The sequence below is a fragment of the Petromyzon marinus genome, chromosome 17 (genome assembly GCF_048934315.1).
Source record: "Petromyzon marinus isolate PM22_M1 ecotype Great Lakes invasive population chromosome 17, UKy_Petmar_22M1.pri1.0, whole genome shotgun sequence".
Classification (NCBI taxonomy): domain Eukaryota; kingdom Metazoa; phylum Chordata; class Hyperoartia; order Petromyzontiformes; family Petromyzontidae; genus Petromyzon; species Petromyzon marinus.
In genome coordinates, this window is record NC_133683.1 from 12,758,569 (window position 1) to 12,778,129 (window position 19,561).

General features: G+C 43.8%; 1 protein-coding gene across 6 annotated transcripts in view; it reads left to right on the plus strand.

The window, feature by feature from the left end:
• Positions 1–10,641: 10,641 nt before the first annotated feature.
• Positions 10,642–19,561, plus strand: part of LOC116943324 (centrosomal protein of 170 kDa-like) — a 74,035-nt gene continuing 65,115 nt past the window's right edge. For 4 of the 6 annotated variants that reach the window (XM_076067634.1, XM_032956112.2, XM_032956110.2 and 1 more), the window contains exon 1: positions 10,643–10,893. The gene's annotated coding sequence lies outside the window, so the exon portion shown is untranslated. Of the gene's footprint in view, positions 10,894–19,561 lie in introns of all 6 variants that reach the window. The other 2 variants (XM_032956109.2, XM_032956111.2) reach the window with 1 other exon arrangement.

Consider the following 19,561-nt stretch of genomic DNA (forward strand, 5'->3'; position numbering starts at 1 on the left):
TGAGCCTATTGGATTCTGTGTGATTTTGTGTATCGCTAAGTGAGTATTGTACGGGTCTCTGTGTGAGAAGCCACTGGCCACCCCGTTCCTGTTTCTCAGTGGGTCTCTATACGAGTCTATGGGGTCTCTATGTGAGTCTCTAAATCAGACCATGTGCGATTATTTGAGTCTCTATGTGATTCTATGGATCGCCAAGTAGATATATGTGTCTCTGTTCAAGTATACGGGTCTTGAGTCTCCGGTTCTCTACGTGAGTCTCTGGGTCTCTATATGAGTCTCTATGCGAAAAAGCGATAACGTTGAAGCCACAAACAAAGTAAGGCCCTCTGGGTTGCCAGTCTCGAGTGATGATGACGCGCGCGCGCGCGTGCGCACGTGCAGGTGGAACTCGCGCCACCTGCATGAGCCTGCACAACCCGATGCGGACTTTGTTTCCTCCTATACTTGGAGCCATGGGCCTGATCCGTACAGTCATTCACACACACAGTGCTGTTCAAACTACTGACCTCAATAGTTAGGTGGTTTAGTGTTCTTTTTTTATATTACACGGTTGATAAAAGCACCACATTTGTCAATTTTTTTGTCCAACCAAAGCCCTCTGGAGAAGGAGCCAGCTGTTGCGACGTGTTGCTTGTAACCCAAACTCCAGCCCGGTAGAGAGCATGTTTAGCATGTAGAAGTAGAGCATCCTGAGTAGGTGGTAGTTTGTCCAGAGTTTGATTCTTCTGAGAGAAGAGATCCATCTTGGCCTCGTTCACAGAGATGAGATAGAGCTTGTCTTGTTACCCATGACAACAGACACTTTTTTCGAGCGTTTGGAAGTGACGGGAGTGTAAGTGCAGCTATTCAAATGGGTGAAAGACCATGCACGCAAAATGTCCCTGTGACCTCTTCATACGACTGCCAAGCCTGCCAGGCTGACCTTTTGCCCTTGCCCATGAAGGAGGATGTTGTTGTTGTTTTGCAACCAGAAAATATGTGGAACACAGGCAAGGCTCTTCATCTTTGTTCTCCAAGGCTGGCACATATTCTAATGATGTGGTAAAAAGCAGAAATCCCTCCCCATTCCAAAGGTCACCCAGATGTTTTCCAGGGGTTGGATTACAGTGAGGTCATGAAATTTGCCAATGACTACCGTAACCACATCTGTGTCCGCAGTGCGTATCTGGAAAGTTTTAGATCCATGCTCTAAACTCTGAAGCATGACACACGCCAAGCACAATCCTAGTATCAGCTTCCTCATCATTGCAATTGGACATGGGGATTATAGAACCAAAGGCTTTTGCAGACTCCCCCTCCTGTGATGTATATAGCTTCGTCTGGTTGACATGTGGCAGCTACAACCTGAGGAGTCAATAACAGCAAAGGCTCGTTCAATGGGTCGCGAAGAAAGTCCTTCCGCTTGCCTGCCAGTGTTGCTTCACCTGGCACCATCCTGCACGCACCTTTGACCCTTTTATTCCGGGGTGGACTATTTTAAACTGTCGAAAAATAAACACCGCACATGATGTCCACCTTCTTTGTACCCTACGCCGTGGTCGGCGTAGGGTACAAAAACCTAAATCTGCATAGTCATGAAATATGCACGATGCAGCAGGGGGCATGCGATCAACGATGACTGCACCATCCATAACGTTAGAGTCATAGGTTATAAGTATATCGGTCTCATGTTGCTGCTCCACACATTTTAGTCGCTGAGACCTCATGCTCGGCAAAAGGAGCGTGCCAGAGTCTGAAAAAGAAGGTGGGAAGCACTGTCTCATGAGCAAAGAATTGCCTCAAATCACCATCTCGATTCTGCAAGAAAAAATATAGCTGGCCTTAATAGTAATTATGGATGGATAAATTTTGATTTAAAGCTTTCGTGACTGCAGGGATTCATATTCTTGGTTCCTTCGGTAAAGTCACGTAAAAGGGAAACAATAAAATAATAAAAATATAAATCAATATATTTGTATTCTTTTATTGTTTCCCTTCTACGTGAGTTTACCGAAAGAACCAAGAATATGGATGGATAGTTTGGGTATGATTTTCAATGAGAATGATTGTCACCAAGTCCTGTGGAAAATCGTCCAGGAATAAGTTTCCCCTTCTTTCAATAGTCCGAGATGGGTTGTGTGACTTGCCCTTGAAAGTGTATCTCAGTCTGGCTCCCATCTGGGGCCAGGGAGCATCCAGCAGATGACAGCAGTAGGGGGAGAGGTTCAGTTCCTCCAACCCCTGAACCCTTGACAATCTTGTTTGCTTGCTCGCGAGCTGGAGCTCATCTCGCTCCCCTTCACTGGAACAAACTCCCCGCCTCCACATTGAACAACCACCTTTGCTCGCTAAGTTTGAGCACCTCAACTCAAAACTCACCTGTTGTCCCCCGAGCTCACCCCACAGCCCCTTAATCTCACCCCCTCATAACCCACAACCGTCACTGTTCCCTTTTCATATTCTCATGCTGTGGCTATCACTCATTCCCCTTTCATTCTATCTATTCATTTACCATCATTTGCAGTCATTAATTTCGCTGTCACCGAATTCACGCATCACACATTCGCCCCCATTGCTTCCACTCATCTATTTTATTCACCTCATCTCCACCACGACATTAATATGAACCGTTCATAATTCTCTGTGAAGCACCTTGGTTATAAGGCGATAATTAAATTCCGTTTAGATAAGATAAGATCAAATGGGATTGCAGACAATGTGTTTACCGGTCTCACAAAGGACCCGGCGATGCCGGTTTTCAAACTCAATATCGATGGGATTCGGTAATAATTTCAAATGTCTGATATATATTGCATTAAACAGAGGTGCTTAGCTCCATAGAGTGGGAAGTTCTCCCCTCCGTGTGCTCTCATGAAAATGAGTCTTTCATACGTACAGTGCGAAAGAAGTTCAACAAACATGCATGCGAAAGAGAATGCCAGAACGTGAATGTGGCACTCTTCTTCTGCGTGCCATTCCTCAAGGCTTCCGTGGAGGCTTTGTCGTTTGAACCCTCAGTCAGACAAGCAAGAACGCATTCTGCGCGAGGTTGTGAAGGGCCAGGAGTGTGACTTGGTGATAATGCCTAGTTCTTGTGAAGTGATCGGCTCTTCGTTAGTGAGTCTGCAACAGCAGATTACGTAAGTGGCGAGGCAGAACCAAAGGGGCCCGGTGGATTTGTGGGGAAGTTGCGCCATCTGTTGGCACACCAGCATTTAATTCAGCAAAGAGATGAGTCAAATTTTGACTTAAAACTTTCGTGGACTGCAGGTATTCATATTCTTTGGCTCTTTCGATAAAGTAACTTTGTCACTTTACCGAAAGAGCCAAAGAGTATAAGATAAGAGTCGCCATCCATGTGAAATTTCCCCAGTCTTCTGCTTTCGTACGGCTGCTGTAGACGCAGAGCAAACGACTACAATTTCACATTTCTGCGCTGTCAGGAGCAGCGGAAGTCGTATCGCTGTGATGTCGCCTTCGTTTTTGTGTATCGGGGCATTGTGTCGTTCTACGTTTTATATGTCTGCTCTCGATGACCACAGTCGCGCGCTGTAATGTCTCCTGTTACTCAGGGTGATGTGGTCGTCAGGGATGTCACCTGCCCTGGTTTTACCAGGATCGTCCTCTTTTTGAGGTAGCTGTCCTGCAAAATTTGAAAGTCTTCCCATGACATTTAAAGCACCGGTTTTGTCAGCTGAGTAATTATATTCCATTCGTGTGTATTAACGGCACGCCACTCGAGACGACGTATTATCATTCCATGTAGGTCTCTCCTCTTCCGGTATGGTGATATGTGGGTGCTGTCACCCTTCTCGTGGCCCACCCTGTTACGTGAACGAAGTTTACAATGAAGTTCATAATGAATGACATCGCTAAGGAAACCGAATGTCGCCAGTCGACTTCTGGGTTAGGGGCCCTCCATAAATGACGTCACGCGATTAATGGACGATTTTTGACCCCCCCCCCTCGTCACACAGCATTACAAAAAGTCAGACCCCCCCCTCAAATATGACGTTACAAAGCTCTGCCCCCCCCCCCCAAAAAATATATAAAACATGCTTCAAATCGCTTTAAACTATTGTTATTGTAGTGCCTATTTAATGTGGCGCTGCACTCTGATGTTGTAGGAGAGAACATTTATTAAAAAGTCTATTTCGTTAAGTAGAACGTGTTGTCTATATTTATTAAAAGTTGCGCATTTTGATGTGACGTCACATTTCTCAACCCCCCTCCCCCCCTCGTCACACATCGTCACAAATGTCTGACCCCCCCCCCCCCCACTAGGTGCGTGACGTCATTTATGGACGGCCCCTTACAGCAGAAAGAACAAGCCTGCCAACAAAGGTCCTCCTCAGGGCCAGACGAGCCGATCCATCGGCCCCTCGGTTCGTCTAGGCCAGCTAAAAGTCGAGGACCTATCACAAGCGAAGACACAGGTGTCCTCGCAATGATCCTTCAGCAAGAAAACATCGACATCCTCACTTTCCCAAGAGACGCATGTGGAGAAAAGCAGCTATCTACGATTGAACATTCCAGGGTGCTATCCTCGCTGCTTCCAAGGGCCGCGCTAAACACGATCTGGCGACTTAACGTCGCGCATCACGTCAAAGACGCAACAGAAGTCATTCAGACAGACAACGACTTCACAGTTGGGACAAGAATCGCCGGCCTCATCTTTCCAATGTCCACAAACGACCAACAACATCCTGGCAGCTACCTCCTTTGCCAGCGGCACAACATCCCGCGGTCTACATAGGTGACTTCAATAGCCATCGCACGATGTGGGGTTACCTTAGTTAACGACCCGGCAGGCGAACAAAACCTTGATTGTGCATCTGCACAAGAGCTCTTCCTCGTTGTTGATGCCAATCAACAAGGCACATTCAACTCCGCATGGTGGAATAGGGAATACACCCCAGACCTGTGCTTTGTAACTACAGATAAGAATGGCTCAGCCTTTGCCCACCATGCACAAAGTCCTGCCTCGCTTCCCGCACAGCCAGCACAAGCACGTGGCCATCCATATTGGCCACGAAATCCAGCAATCACGAGCACGCCAAGACCACCGCTGCAACTTCAGACGACCAAATTGGCCTGGTTTTATGGCTGCTGTGAATGAACACCAACCACATCTCCACCAACCCTGAAAAGCTTGAGCAGTTCATCGTGCTCGCGAAGCAAGCCGCCAGGGATGCGATTCCGTGGGACTATTGGGGGCCCTACACCCCCAGCTGGACTGCGGAAAACCTTCTCCGAGAACAACAAAGCACTGGTGACCCGGAGATCGCAGCAGCCCTTCTACACTCGCTCGATTCAGCAAGACGAGCAAAGTAGGCAGCATTGATGGAGTCTTTTGACATCACGCAATCCAGCAGCAGGGCATGGGGGTTACTGCGGAAGCTCGGTGGAGCAGCACCTTCAGAACACCGGACTCCTAAGGCAACTGCTCATGGGATAGCGACGCAGCTTGCCGTCAATGCAAAAAAAAAATCAAAAGTCGAACGCACAGTAAAACAAGCCGCAAAAGATACTCTTCACCAGTGTCAAAAAAACTCTCCCCTGTCTAGAGCTGTACTTCCAGAAGACATAGATGCCGCACTGGCAGTAAAAAAAACAGGTAAAGCCGCAGGAATAGATGGGATTTACCCAGAATTCCTAAAACACCTTGGCAGCAAATGAAGAAAGTGGCTGGTGAAACTTTTGTAGCAAACATCGCCACCAGCAAGCTACCAAGACTTTTGAGAAAAGTTAAAGTTGCTGCTCTTCTGAAGCCAGGAAAAGCTGCTGATGACCCACACAGCTACAAGCAAATATCTCTTCTTCGTACAGCCTACAAGCTCCTGGAGTGAGTACTGCTAGCCCGACTCTCCTCTCTTGGAAGCCACCAAACCACCTGAGCAGGCAGGTTTTCGGCCACAACGAAGTTGTCGTGACCAGGTCCTCGCCTTGACATCACACATCCAAGCCGGCTTTCAGTATAAGCAGAAGAAGTAGCTGCTTTCATAGACTTGTCCTCTGCATACGACACGGTCTGGCGCTGAGGACTCCTCTTTAAACTCGCCAACACCATTAAGTGTGAAAAAACGGTTTGCTTCATCGCCAATATGATCAGCGACCGACAATTTCAGGCCCATCTCGGAAACCAGGTTAGCCGCCCACGAACTCGACAAAATAGCCTACCGCAGGGGTTAGTATTAGCACCAGCCCTCTTCAATCTTTACACCAGCGACATGCCGGACACGTTAAGCCGCTAGCCAAGCGACGATGCTCAGCGTAGCTTAAGACAGCTTGAACACCAACCTAAATGAATTGGAAAATTATTTCAACTCCTGGCAACTTAAGGCAAACCCAACCAAGAAAGTGTCCTCAGAATTCTATCTCAACAATGCACAGGCAAAAAATACACTGAAGATCGAGATTTGTGGTAATGCCATATCCCACGACCCACTCGCGAAATACCTTGGGAGTGGTGCTCGATCGAAGTCTCACTTTCAAGCAACACATTAAGCATTTGAGCAACAAGATAAAAACCCGCACGAACATTGTCCGTAAACTGCCAGGAACTAGTTGGGGCTGTGATGCGCGAATACTACGGACTGCCATGCTCGCCTTCGTGTATTCGATGGGAGAGTATTGATCAGCTGTGTTGGGACGCACAGGTGATCAATACTGAACATCGCAATGCGCGCCATCTCAGGTGCGCTGAAGTCGCCGCCGACCCTGTGGCTCCCGGGACTCACCGACATCGCTCCGCCGCAAATGCGTCGTGCAACAGCGGCCATCTAGGAGTGCCAAAACATTATCATCCACATGCTCCTTCCAAATACATCGGGACATAAACCTTATGCCGCCTACTCTTTGGCTCTTTCGGTAAAGTCATGTAGGTATAAAATAAAATGTATTTCTCACGTAGGTATAAAAATAAAATGTATTTTATTTTAAAATTAAAATTTATTTTAAATAAAATGTATTTTATTTTAAAATTAAAATTTATTTTATTTTTAAAATAAAATTTATTTTATTTTTATACCTACGTGAAAAATAAAATGTATTCCATTTTTATACCTACGTGACTTTACCGAAAGAACCAAAGAGTATGGATCCCTGCAGTCACGAAAACTTCAAATCTAGATTGACTAATGCCGCCTGTTCGCCTACAATCACACCACCCCTTCTGGATCACAGCAGCCTCACTCCACGCCACGAATACAAATGAAGGCGAGAGATGGAAGCGAGTCCAGACTGCGGCCGACGTCAAAAATAAACATCTCATACAGGACCCTACCGTCGAACCTCCCCGTTTCACCCTCCCACGCCGCCAGCGGTCGACCATCAACCGAAACGGGACCGGGCATGGCCGATGCGGCCACCTGATGCACAAATGGCGCATAAAAGATTCGGCGGCCTGTGAGTGCGGTCACGAATCTCAAACCATCGACCACATTGCAAACACTCGGCTGCTGCTGTTTTCACTCCTTTAAAAGCGGAATGGACGAGATACACTCTGTGTCTGAACAGACACATTAAGTGGAGAACAAATCTAAAATTGCATCTTTAATCTGCTGCAATTAATCCATACGAAAGAAGAAAAATCAGCCACACGAAAGAAGATTGCGGTGGCTGATCGAGCGAACAGCAGTCATCGGCAAAACACATTGGTGGCATCGGCATAAACATTGAAAAAACACCATAGCTTACGCAGACGTGCCTTGAATTAGAGGAAATGCTTGCAAGCTGACGCCTCCGCAAAGCAAAATTCAACCCCGTACCGTGTTTTCCTGGCAGATTATGTGATTGGATTTGGTGAATGTTGCACGTTCACGCTGTGCGATGGCTTGCTTGTGCTGCGCAGGGGGCCAGAGAATTAAGGAGAAAAGCCAAGCCTCCTGCTTCGGGGAATGTGAACAGATCCGATGATGACAATGCTCTTTGCTTCGGCTAAGCATCTGCATGCTGGCGTCTATGCCAATTTAAATGCCTTCGTTTATATTAAAACATGCCATGGGTTCCCATCCCGAGGAAACGTGAGAAACTCAGTTTGCCTTGTTGGAAAGATCGTTGCTGCCAGCTGGGCATGCAAATTGCTTAAACTCGCGTGAGTGAAGGTCTAAAAAATTGTAAGGACATTACTAATCCTATTATAATCCTTATTTTCTAAAGTTGCATTTTTCGCATCAAAGCAATGATAGAGAAACTGTAACTTCATTCACCCCCAATTCACCCCCACCCCATCTCCTCCGTGACCAGGAGAGCTCGGTTAGGAGGCCTTTGTTCGTTAGTGGATCTAAAAAAATTACGGGATATGTTTTTTTTTTATTTTCGCCAAACAATAATGAAGGGTCATTGGAATGTACTTTAGTAGTTTATTTTGGATAATTTATTGTTTTATTTGAGCATTCAAATTGGTTACATTTAAAACCAGGTTACTTTTTTTGCAGAAGCAACCTGCAATTACACGGCGGTAAGATGTTAACTACCTCGCCTGGTATATAGGAGGTCGTGGGTTCGATCCCGACCCTGACGCTTGTATATAGTATTTGGAGTTTGCATGTTCTCCCCGTGTTTGCGTGGATATTTCTCCAGGTCAAAATAAAAAAAAGTTTTAGTTTCAGATTTTCACGAGTGCCACCTAATGGATAGTTAATGTCATTGTCATACTGCCGTCGCTTGGATAGCAGCAACAAATTATTTGGACTTAAAGCTTTCGTGACTGCAGGGATTCATATATTCTTGGGTCTTTCGGTAAAGTCACGTAGATAGGACGAACGCTTGTGTTGCGATCGAAACGTCGTAGTTTTTTGTTATTTTTTGTTATTTTCTTTGAACCTATCTACGTGACTTTACCGAAATACCCGAGAATATACAAATTTTTTTTTCAGCAAGGCCATTATTAATAATAAATTACGTTTATAAAGCGCGTTTATACAAGGTAATGCAAGGCGCTTGGAGACGACGACTCAAGGTAGGCTCGAACCACCTTGCCCAGCACCTCCTTTTCATGGGCATCCAACTCGAGCACTTTAAAGTTCACTGGGCCCGCTGACAGGACCCAGCGGTGATGGGTTCTCTGCTGATTTGCAGTCGTTACCGTAGCGTGTACATAACCGTAATGACCCACACCGTCTGCTTCATCTGTCACAGCGGACGCTGAAGATCCCCTGATGTAATTGGCAAGGGTTTAGGCCAAGTTGGGACGTTACACCGCAGATTACTCGACCGTTTGTTTGCAGGCCAGGTGCTGAGTCACCTGGGGCCCACAGGGACAGCTGCCACTGAGGTCACCGCTCCGACCGAGTAAAGCACTCGGAAATCGTAAGCGTGCGACGGTTGGCACATGATTGTCCCAACGTTGTTAGCTCGACGGTCTGTGTTTACTTATGGGACGCCCTGACGTATATTAGGGGCCGTCCATAAATGACGTCACGCGATTTTGGACGATTTTTTACCCCCCCCTTCGTCACACGACGTCACAGAAAGTCAGACCCCCCCTCAAATATGACGTCACAAAGCTCTGCCCCCCCCCCCCCCAAAGAAAATATATAAAACATGCTTCAAATCGCTGTAAACTTTAGTCATTGTAGTGCGTATTTAATGTGGCGTTGCACTCTGATGTTGGAGGAGAAAACATTAATTAAAAAAAATATATTTAATTAACTAGAACGTGTTGTCTATATCTATATTTTTTATAGACAACACGTTGGGGGGGAAGCTCAATAATGCGTATTTATTTTGCACGGCAAGTGAGCTGTGACGTCAAATCTGTCACGTGACCCGCGCACGTGGAAGCGTAACGCATTGTAGTGTAGTGGTTAGCGCGCTGTGTATGTGTCTGTGTCTGTCTGTGTGTGTGTCTGTGTGTCTGTGTGTGTGGAAGCGTAACGCATTGTAGTGTAGTGGTTAGCGCGCTGTGTATGTGTCTGTGTGTGTATGTCTGTGTGTGGAAGCGTAACGCATTGTAGTGTAGTGGTTAGCGCGCTGTGTGTGTATGTCTGTGTGTGTGGAAGCGTAACGCATTGTAGTGTAGTGGTTAGCGCTACGCTGCGCTACGAACCCGGCGACCCGAGTTCGATTCCCGCTCACGGCCACCACCGGTGACGATTATTTCAACCGGTTCTGGGCCTCCCCTAGGTCGACTCAGCCTCAAACGAGTAACTGCTGTGGTGTGTCAACATCGCCACTGGGGAGACAAAGGCGGCCGGGTGTGGTGAATCCAAGTCCCGTGGGAAGCCGGGTAGTACAGCTAGTTTGATATAATTTGCGTGTTTCAACACGTTGGTGACCCTTCAGGTCGTTCTTGCAAAATGACACCTCAACCCATCCCGCTCTCTTGAATCCTCACCTCGGTTTTTTTTAATCTTCAGCAACAAAAAATCAACTCGACTTGATTATATTTTGACAGTTTGGCTCATTGCCAATTGCGTTTTAATGTGAACTATCAAAAACAAATCTGGAGGCATTCCAATGTTCACTATAAAATACAAACGCGATTTTCAACCCCCCCCCGCTACCCCCAACTGGGCTATAATAACCACCCCCCCCCAACGTCGTGACGACTACGTGACGTCAACACAATGTGTTCGTGATGACGTCACGACACGACTGGTCAAAGGCGGTGGACGCTGTTGGCGCGATGACGTCGCGTTCCACGTTACCCAATGGGGAGCGAGAGGGTGCGGTGGGGGGCCTCGTGAGCCCGCGCCGCGCGCGTGACGTCAGCGCGCGCGGGTTTATTTGTTTATTTATTTACTCGGAGCCGTGCGGGCTAAGGGGATGCTGCAACGGAGGAGGGTTGAGGGCGACTTCGATTCAATAATTTAGTTTTTTTATTCTTTTATCCTCCTCTCCCTCCCCCCCTCCTCTTTTTTTTTTATAACCCGCTCGTTTCCTCACAATAGTCTCCTTTCGCCGCTAAAGGTAAGGTTTCGTGTAAACGTTTTATTTTTTATACAAACATATTTCTGTATGGTGTGTGTGTGAGATCATTCGGGCGCTGCGGGGTAAATGGTCGCGGCGTCGGGCCCCTCAGGTACGGCCACAGACGACGACGCTCTACTGCTGCAAGGTGGTGAAGTGTGGGGAGAAGACGCGGATTTTGTGTTGTAAATGAATACCCAAATGATGATTGCGGATTCGCGATCACAGCGGTGTAGCCACACCGTGGATTTACAACAGTAGGCGTTGTTGGTAGTCGTTAATGGTTGTTGTCAATCGGTGGTGTGGCGTGTGTGGAGCGAGCTGGTGGTTAGAATGCATCGGGCAGGTGCAGGATCCAGTCAAACGTTAATGGAAAAAAAAATCCTGCTCGCATCAGGCCTCCATCCCTCCATAACGTTGTTACGTTATCCATAGCCTGGTTAATCCTACGAGAACTGTGTTCACGGCAGTGTTAGATGTTGACGCTTCACGGGTGCCATCCATCGTCAGTCTTGTTCAAATCCACTGCTGGATGAAAAAGGCAATCTTCCTAAGCGGACCCGAAGACACGGTTTTCTGTGGTCGCACTGGAATATTGGAGTAGTGTTAGTGCCCTGTTATACAGTAATATAGAATACGTTGTATATTTACAATTAAAATAATAATAATTTGGAGTCCTGTTGCAATCAACTGCTGCATTGATGCCTCACCGCGCCGTGTCAGTGGTTGGACATTGTTTAACCATACTTCACCACCCTGGTCAAGTTGCTGGTTGATGAAGGTGGGGGGGAGACCAGTGAACGTAATCATTTGCCACTGATGTTGCCCGTGGCTGGGAATCGAGCTTAGAGGTTAACTGATTCCCCCCCCATCTCCCTCAGCGCAGTGCGCCAACCACGATTCCACCAGTAACCATCTTGCAATAATAATGTATTGGTAAAACGCGCACCCCCTGATGTAAAGTGGACATAGATGACTACAGTACAACACAGCGACGGTGTTCACCAGGCGAGAGCCCGTTTACACAGTGGCATCTTGCAATGAGGAGGTTACAGCTCATGTGTAAGTCTGGAATTCTAAAAAAATAAACGTACAGGGCAAAATGCATGTTTCTGTGGGGCTTTGTGAAATGTCTGCAGCTTTTGTTAGGAAGTTATGAGTGGTCGTCCTATGGGGGTGTCTAGCCCCTGACATGGGAATGTGGAATTTGGGCCGAGGCCGTTTTTGCCTTATTTTTTTGCGTCTTCAACACGCACTGCGATGTATTTAAAGGTTACAGAATCACCACAGGCACCCCCTCATTACATAATCATCATTACACAATATGTATCCTGTCACCAAATCACCTGGAATTCATTAGATTTAATGAAATCTCGAGAGCGAAGCAGAGTTGATACATAAAACAGGTGCCACATGCTACTGCAAGACAACCGTGTTGGCAGCAAAGTGCAGTGCTGAAAAATCAATTCTACTGTTTAACAGGGAGGCTTTCGCGACCAATTTTATCCCATAATACAGGGGTTTTTTGGGTTAGATCGCGTATATATTAATGTGTCGTTCAACCCCGACAGCCAATTTGTAATGCTTGTTACCGTAAGCAAAACATGTCCGTTACTATTTTGATTTAAAGCTTTCGTGACTGCAGGGATTCATATTCTTGGTTCTTTCGGTAAAGTCACGTAGAAGGGAAACAATAAAATATTACAAATATAAAACAATAAAATTCTCACGACGTTTCGACTGCAACACAAGCAATCGTCATCAGGTGTGTTGATGGTGATTGCTTGTGTTGCAGTCGAAACGTCGTGAGAATTTTATTGTTTTATATTTTTATTATTTTATTGTTTCCCTTCTACGTGATTTTACCGAAAGAACCAAGAATATGAACCAAGAATATGTCAGTTACTAGTTAGGCACATCGGGTGTGTTGGTGGTGGCGGGTTTAACAACACATTCATATTTACGCGATCAAACCCCACAAAAAAACCGTAATGAACAATTAATTGTACCGTACGCCTGTGTTTCCACATCTATGCTTTCGATCTTCATGAACCTGCACTGACCAGCATGGTGAAGTATGGCTAAATAAGCCTCGTAACCCACACAGCGTGGGGAGGCCCTTATCTATGTCTACTGACAAAAAGAGTTGTTCACATGCTCGGCAAGATTTGATGTTAATTTCCATTGTCAATGTCTTCCGATAGCTCTACACACCCGAATAATAATACACATGAGTGAGCTTTCACCATGGTAAATAACACATCTCGAACTGTGTTCACATGTTCATTTATTTTCATGTTTATTGCTGTCAACTTATGTTGACTAGTAATTCATGTATTTTTTTACATTTGTTTATTAATCCATAAAAGTTTTTTTTGTTTAGACCGTGTAAATATGAATGTGTTTAGTTACTGTTTAGTTACTAGTTCAGCACACCGGTGTGTTGGAGAGTAACCCCCACATAATTTATATTCGAGCACGACGTTTTGCTGGAAATTACAACCAGCCTCATCAGGCGACAGTCCGAATGGTGGACAAATCCTACGATGCTGTTACATCTTAAATAAGATGGGGCTACATGTGATGTTATCACTTGTGAGCCAACCAGGTGCGAAAACCAGAGGGGTGGGTGGGGGGGCGATGGGTCATATTCGGTCAAGTACAATGGATATCTATTATTGGTTGGGTTATTCATAGATAATCATTATTATTCTTTATTAATGCCCTCAAATGAAAGTGGTGTAAATTTTACGTGCAAATTACATTTAGTTCTGTCCCTTGCAAGCATACCTCGATGGACCTTTTCATAAACAGAAATTGAGCGATTGTATCGCATATATTTTCTTGCGTGGTTTTTTGTTTGCACTGGCTAAACAATGCACTGAAAACATTCGTGCAAATCTATTTGGGTGTGCCACAATTTTAACTGCGATCGAGACTGCTAATTCATTCCACAACAAAACGCATCACTTGCTGATTGGGGGGGGGGGCAGACATGTCATCTCTAAGGACTTCAGTCTGGCGAACTGAACTCAAATAACTGTATATAGAAAACAAACAAACAAACGTGTGTCGCAGCCTACAGTGACATTCTGTGATTCTAGGGGTCGTTTGGCAGTGTTGCGTCTGCAGTTAGAATCTGATGATAGGTTTCTGCCGTTCTACTGACATTCGCGCTCTCATTCGATGATTGATACAAGGCGGCCTTGGTTTTTTTTACTCCTGGGAGCTGAAAAAAAAACGTGACAGTGTAATTGGAGTTGTCATTAATCAAAGCCTAATGCAGATAAGCGTGCATGCAAATACGTCTCATTCTTGTATGATTGATAACTAGCAGGTAAGGTGATATTAACACAAGCTGGGCTTTGTTTCTTAAACCGTAGGCAGTCATTATGATGGAGTCTTAAGTTGTATTTAAGTGTTGCGTGGATATGTACTGTGGTGAGAAGTTGCAATAATGGAGAGCTGAACAGGATAAGGTAAATTTTTCTACACTCAGTTGAATGTATAACATTTTTTGTCATTAATTATGCTTTTTTAGCAGGGACAAAAATCCCCTCCAACAATTTCAAGTGTAAATGTTTGTCACTCGTAGTTTATAAAAAAAAAACAAATCGTGTGTCCCCTGTGAACAATGCATTTACCTTTTATTAGCAGTGAAAATACACACGGTGTTGAGAAAAATGTGTCTGCTTGCTTTTTCATTTGTCGGGCAGACAAGTACAGCCAGAAGATTGAATGTGCTTTGCTTTGAAAATAGTTATTGGGCAGCCAATCACTTAACTATAGAGCAGCATACTACAAGTTATCATTTTTTGTAGAACCGCATTTGAGACATTTTCCTCCAACACTTTAGAGGGGAATTATAGAAGGTTTTTTTTAAAGTAATGACCTCTCTTTGAAATGCATTCATTTTGCTACACAACGTAAAATTAATCTGTAGCCGTTGAATACCAAAAATAGGCAAGATTTAATGGATGTGTCAACTAGGTTCAATCAAACGGTTGATGTGGAAAATCAATCTTGCCAGGTAGACCAGAACGTCAGTTGACTTTTAATTCTACTTCGTTTACGATTGGAGACTATAAAATGTGCAGTAATTGTATTTAACAAGCTGAAGTGCAGTTTAAATGTGGGTAACAAATCACTGTACAGGTGACTGATATTTCCCATTGTAGGTTTTAGTATGGATGCATGAAGGGATTTGTCTAGAATGTGGGCATTGTAACGTTGGTGCCACTCTAAGGCTGTTCCTTGCCAGAATGGCAATTTTATATGAAGACTAGCCACCCATCATAGATTGTTGAAGGATATACAATGGAATGTGGCCTTTAGGCAACACGTGTAGTTATTGATTGAAAGACAATTGCCTGTCAGAATATTTTATATAGCATTTAATAATAGAAGACAATAGTATTTATATTAAAACTTTTTTTAAATCAATATATAGTGCTTCACAAAAACATTCCACCAACATTATAGTCAATGACACTATTACAAGGAAAAATATATACAGTTTATTATTATGCTTGTTTTCCCAGGAAAGCCTCATTGAGTCTCAAGACACTTTTTTAGGAGGGTCCTGCCAAGTTTTCACAGTAGGAGATGACGATTGCTATGTATATAGTATTCCAAACGAGTCATGGGTAATATTTTTGCCATATTTACATGGGTGACATTTCAGGCATAGGCCTTTATTCGTGGCATGGCATGGTAAAGGTGCGAACGAAGAAACTTCAGAGTGAGTGACGTACGCAGAGGAGAGGTTGACAGCGTGGATTTGGAACAGGGGGTCAGCAGTGCAGACAGCCAGGAAGTGGGAATTACAGATTTCAGAGGGAGCAGCAGAGAAGGTGCGACCTTCTATCGAGCGTGCGTAGGTTGGACTAAGGTTTAAAAAAAAAATCTTGTTTGTTGGAGCAGGATACAGGCGGGGGGGGGGGGGCTACATCAAGATTTAGATGAGACGGTAGTGGCAGGCAGGGAGAGATTCCATGAAGATATTGTAAGCTTGCAGTTGATCTGGAATTGGCTAGGAATCCAATGGAGGGATTTGAGGATTGGGGTGGTGTGTGGAAAATGTTATATAGTAGCGTTTACAAAACCAGTGACAATGTATTAGCAGTCTACCACTGTACATTGCTTTGTATCAAAACACTCTTTCAGGAAGGGCATGGATAAGGATATTATCCCAATTCCTTAATTAGTGTTTTGCATGCGAAAGGAAGTGAAAGTACCCTAAAAAACCCCACAATGCGAGGTGAAACTGATTTGTTAAAAATCATTTTGCAATGCCTCATTGTACTGTGAGCGATTCAAAAGAAACGGGGGGGGGGGGTAGGTTATGTTTGTATTATTTTGGTAACCAGTAGGTTTTGCTCGTCCTGTTCAATAAAATCCCACAAGAATAAATTGATATGAAAGGCCCATTGGTGAATAGTAACTGTTATCCTCGTGATGAAAGTCATTCCCTTGTTTATTTTGTTCTTTGATCTGATATAATTTATTTAAAATAGATGAATGCTAATTTAAATGCAAACGATTTCAAATGATTTCCCATTTTATTTTTCAACGGGCAGCGCTTTGAAATTAATTTTGGAATGACATGGACGTACGAATGTATACTTTAGCAGCTAGATTTGAAGCTTTCATGACTGCAAGGATTCATACTCTTTCTTTTTGTCAGTAAAGTTAAGTGACTTTACCGAAAAAAACAAAAGAGTTTTTTAGCAGCTATGTGGCATGCTGTGGCTGTAACATCACAAAGGTCACGTTTGTATTACTATGGTGCAGAGGCTTTGGTCGGACGGCGAAAATAAACCAAACCTCCCTTCCCCCCCCACTGTGCTCCTAAGACATAGGTTGACAGTAATTGACTGTACCTGTATATGATGGTTTTCTTCCTGTGGAGTGTGGCTGAAATGGTTACCTTGTCTCGAAATAAGTAGTATTTAAAAAAGCTTTTTTTAAAAACACGCTTTCATGAAATGTACCGTACTAGTAATGGAAGAACTCCACGACTCCAGGAAGTGGCCCCGAAGCTTGCCACAACGTATAGGACCGTGGTGATTTACATGCAACGTCAATTGAGCGTGGACAATTAGACCCAAGCCGAAACATAACATATAAAAAAGAATGTTTAAATATATATTTTAATGATAGAATATAGTATTGTCATCAGTATGACATACGTATACCAAGTTTGCAGTCGATAGCACATTGGGAAGTGGGTAAAAATTGAGTTACAAGATTTGAGGATACAACAACACTGAGTTAATAAAAAGCGTGTAAAATAACGGGTACGCGTGGCCCGTCTTGAGAGCTGTCGCCAGCGAATTAAGATACATGTGCAAAGTAAACGAGGCTTGCAATCATTCACCCACCCCCATAACAAATCTCAGAAGTACATGAATTGGTATGATTTGTGGTTAGTTAATTATGTAAATACAGGTGTGTGTGTGTTTGAAACCTTTGATTTGAATAGTTTTTTTCCTTTCGTCTTCGTCACATTTTTTGAAATGTTACAGAATATAATTTACATATAATTTGCATGTCATTTGCTTGTGTTATTCATGCTACTGTCTGTCTTATTCATATTTTCTACCTCATTTACTGACGCATTCTCGTCCAAGAGCATACACTTATCACGCGAACTCCAGGTATCCTCTCGGCGGCTTAAAGCTAGCCATCGAACAAAGACGGTCGCCGCATCGCGCGCTTTCAAATGCGCTTCTGCGTCCATCTGGAACGCATTTCCTTCCGATATTAGGAAGCCACATTATCATATCTACTTCCGTGCCTAGTAACATGCTAATTTATCACTTTAACATCATGCTAATCTCTTACATTAACATAGCCACTTCCGTACCCAGTTACATGCTAATTTCTCACATTAACATCACTAGACCCAGCCACTCCTTGAAATGGGTGTAACCTTGGGCTACACCCATTTCAAACCTTTAAACAGCCTGCATCAGCAGGAGGCCATGGCTTTCCCACCTGATGACGGACGCTTATGTTGCGCCCGAAACGTCGTGATTTATTTTATTGTATACCTACGTGACTTTACCGAAAGAACCAAAGAGTATAGCCACTAGAGCTTTGAACTATTTAAGCTAGATGAAAAACTAATTTCTTTAGAACTGTTTTTTGTGCTTAGTTTGTTGTCTTTCCCCCACACCGCCGATTAGCACGGTTGACTATGTACGGTGTGAAAGAAGTTCAACACACATTGACTCACTGAGCCACGTAGCCTTACGAGGCCTTATCGTCCAACTTCCACAGTTGCCCCTCTGAGGCACGAGGTCATGCGTTGTCGTCTTCGCGTGGTACTTCTTGTTACATTTAGTCGACGCTACTGTCTCGTTGGGTCTGCATAATTTGTCGCAACCAATAGTCTAAAATGGAAAAAGAAATGCGCACATTTTGCACAATTTGAAAATAATTCGCACATGCACAATTTGATGCGTGTATTGTTATATAAAAAATAAACTGGCTACGCGCCAAATTAAAACATTGACTCTACGGTGAAAACATTTTACTGGTAGAAATACAGTAAAACCTTGGATTGCGAGCATAATTCGTTCCGGAAACGTGTTTGTAATCCAAAGCACTCGTATATCAAAGCAGTCGTATATCAGTTGTGATCACGTGACACTCGGCAGACAAAGCGTATACGTACTACTCGTATTGCAAGACCCTCGCTCGTCTTGCAAAACACTCGCAGACCAAGTTACTCGCAATCCAAGGTTTTACTGTAATTGTTTATTCCTTGTATGGAACAGTAGAGCGAGTTCACTGAAAGTAGTTACCCGAATAAATTCACGTAATCATTCTTTCACTGGTTAATCTGTTACCCCTTGCTCAACGATTACATTTTTTGTATGCCCTGCCAACCTTCGTCCTGCACATGGCTTATTTCTGTGTTCATTTTGGTAGGGCAGCTATTTGTGGCAAATATGTCAGTACTGTATCGATCAAATGTGTCTTAAAAAAATACCTTCTGTAATGTAACAGCCACACCAGACATCAATGCTGATGTGGATTAATTTAACAGAAAATCTTTAAACCTATTTAAAAAAAAACCCTGAATGTGTAGACCTGCCATCAATAACAACCACAAAATGCAGTGGACCCTTGTGGGCACGCATACATTTTCTCTCATCCCGTAAGGGACTGGCTTTTGGAGCCAAGTAATAATGGGAATAGTGCAGTTTTTAATCATAAACCATAATAGTAAACATGAATTTTTTAAATATGATGCTCACTTTAATAAATTTAAGTGGTTTCATTGATACTGTTATTAGAATGTATTGTTACCATACTGTGTGTTAAAACCATATTTGCGGTTTAAACTGTGACGCTCCCAGCTTTTTCCTCTTCACATATGTAGTGGCTCTATATTTTACACATATTTTGCATTTAATTCGGTGTGTGATTTTTTTCAATGCTTTATCAAAATTTTTATTGTTTGATATACATTTGATTCTTGTATAAACTGTAATGTCACTGGCATATTAAAAAAATATGATTTACGTTTAATATAATCTACTAATATTTTGTTGCATATAGTACATAACTGTTATTTAAAATCAGTCCGCAAATTAAAATTAACAAACCTAATTAACAAATTTGAACATGCCCTCGAACAATAGCATGCCGCCAAACA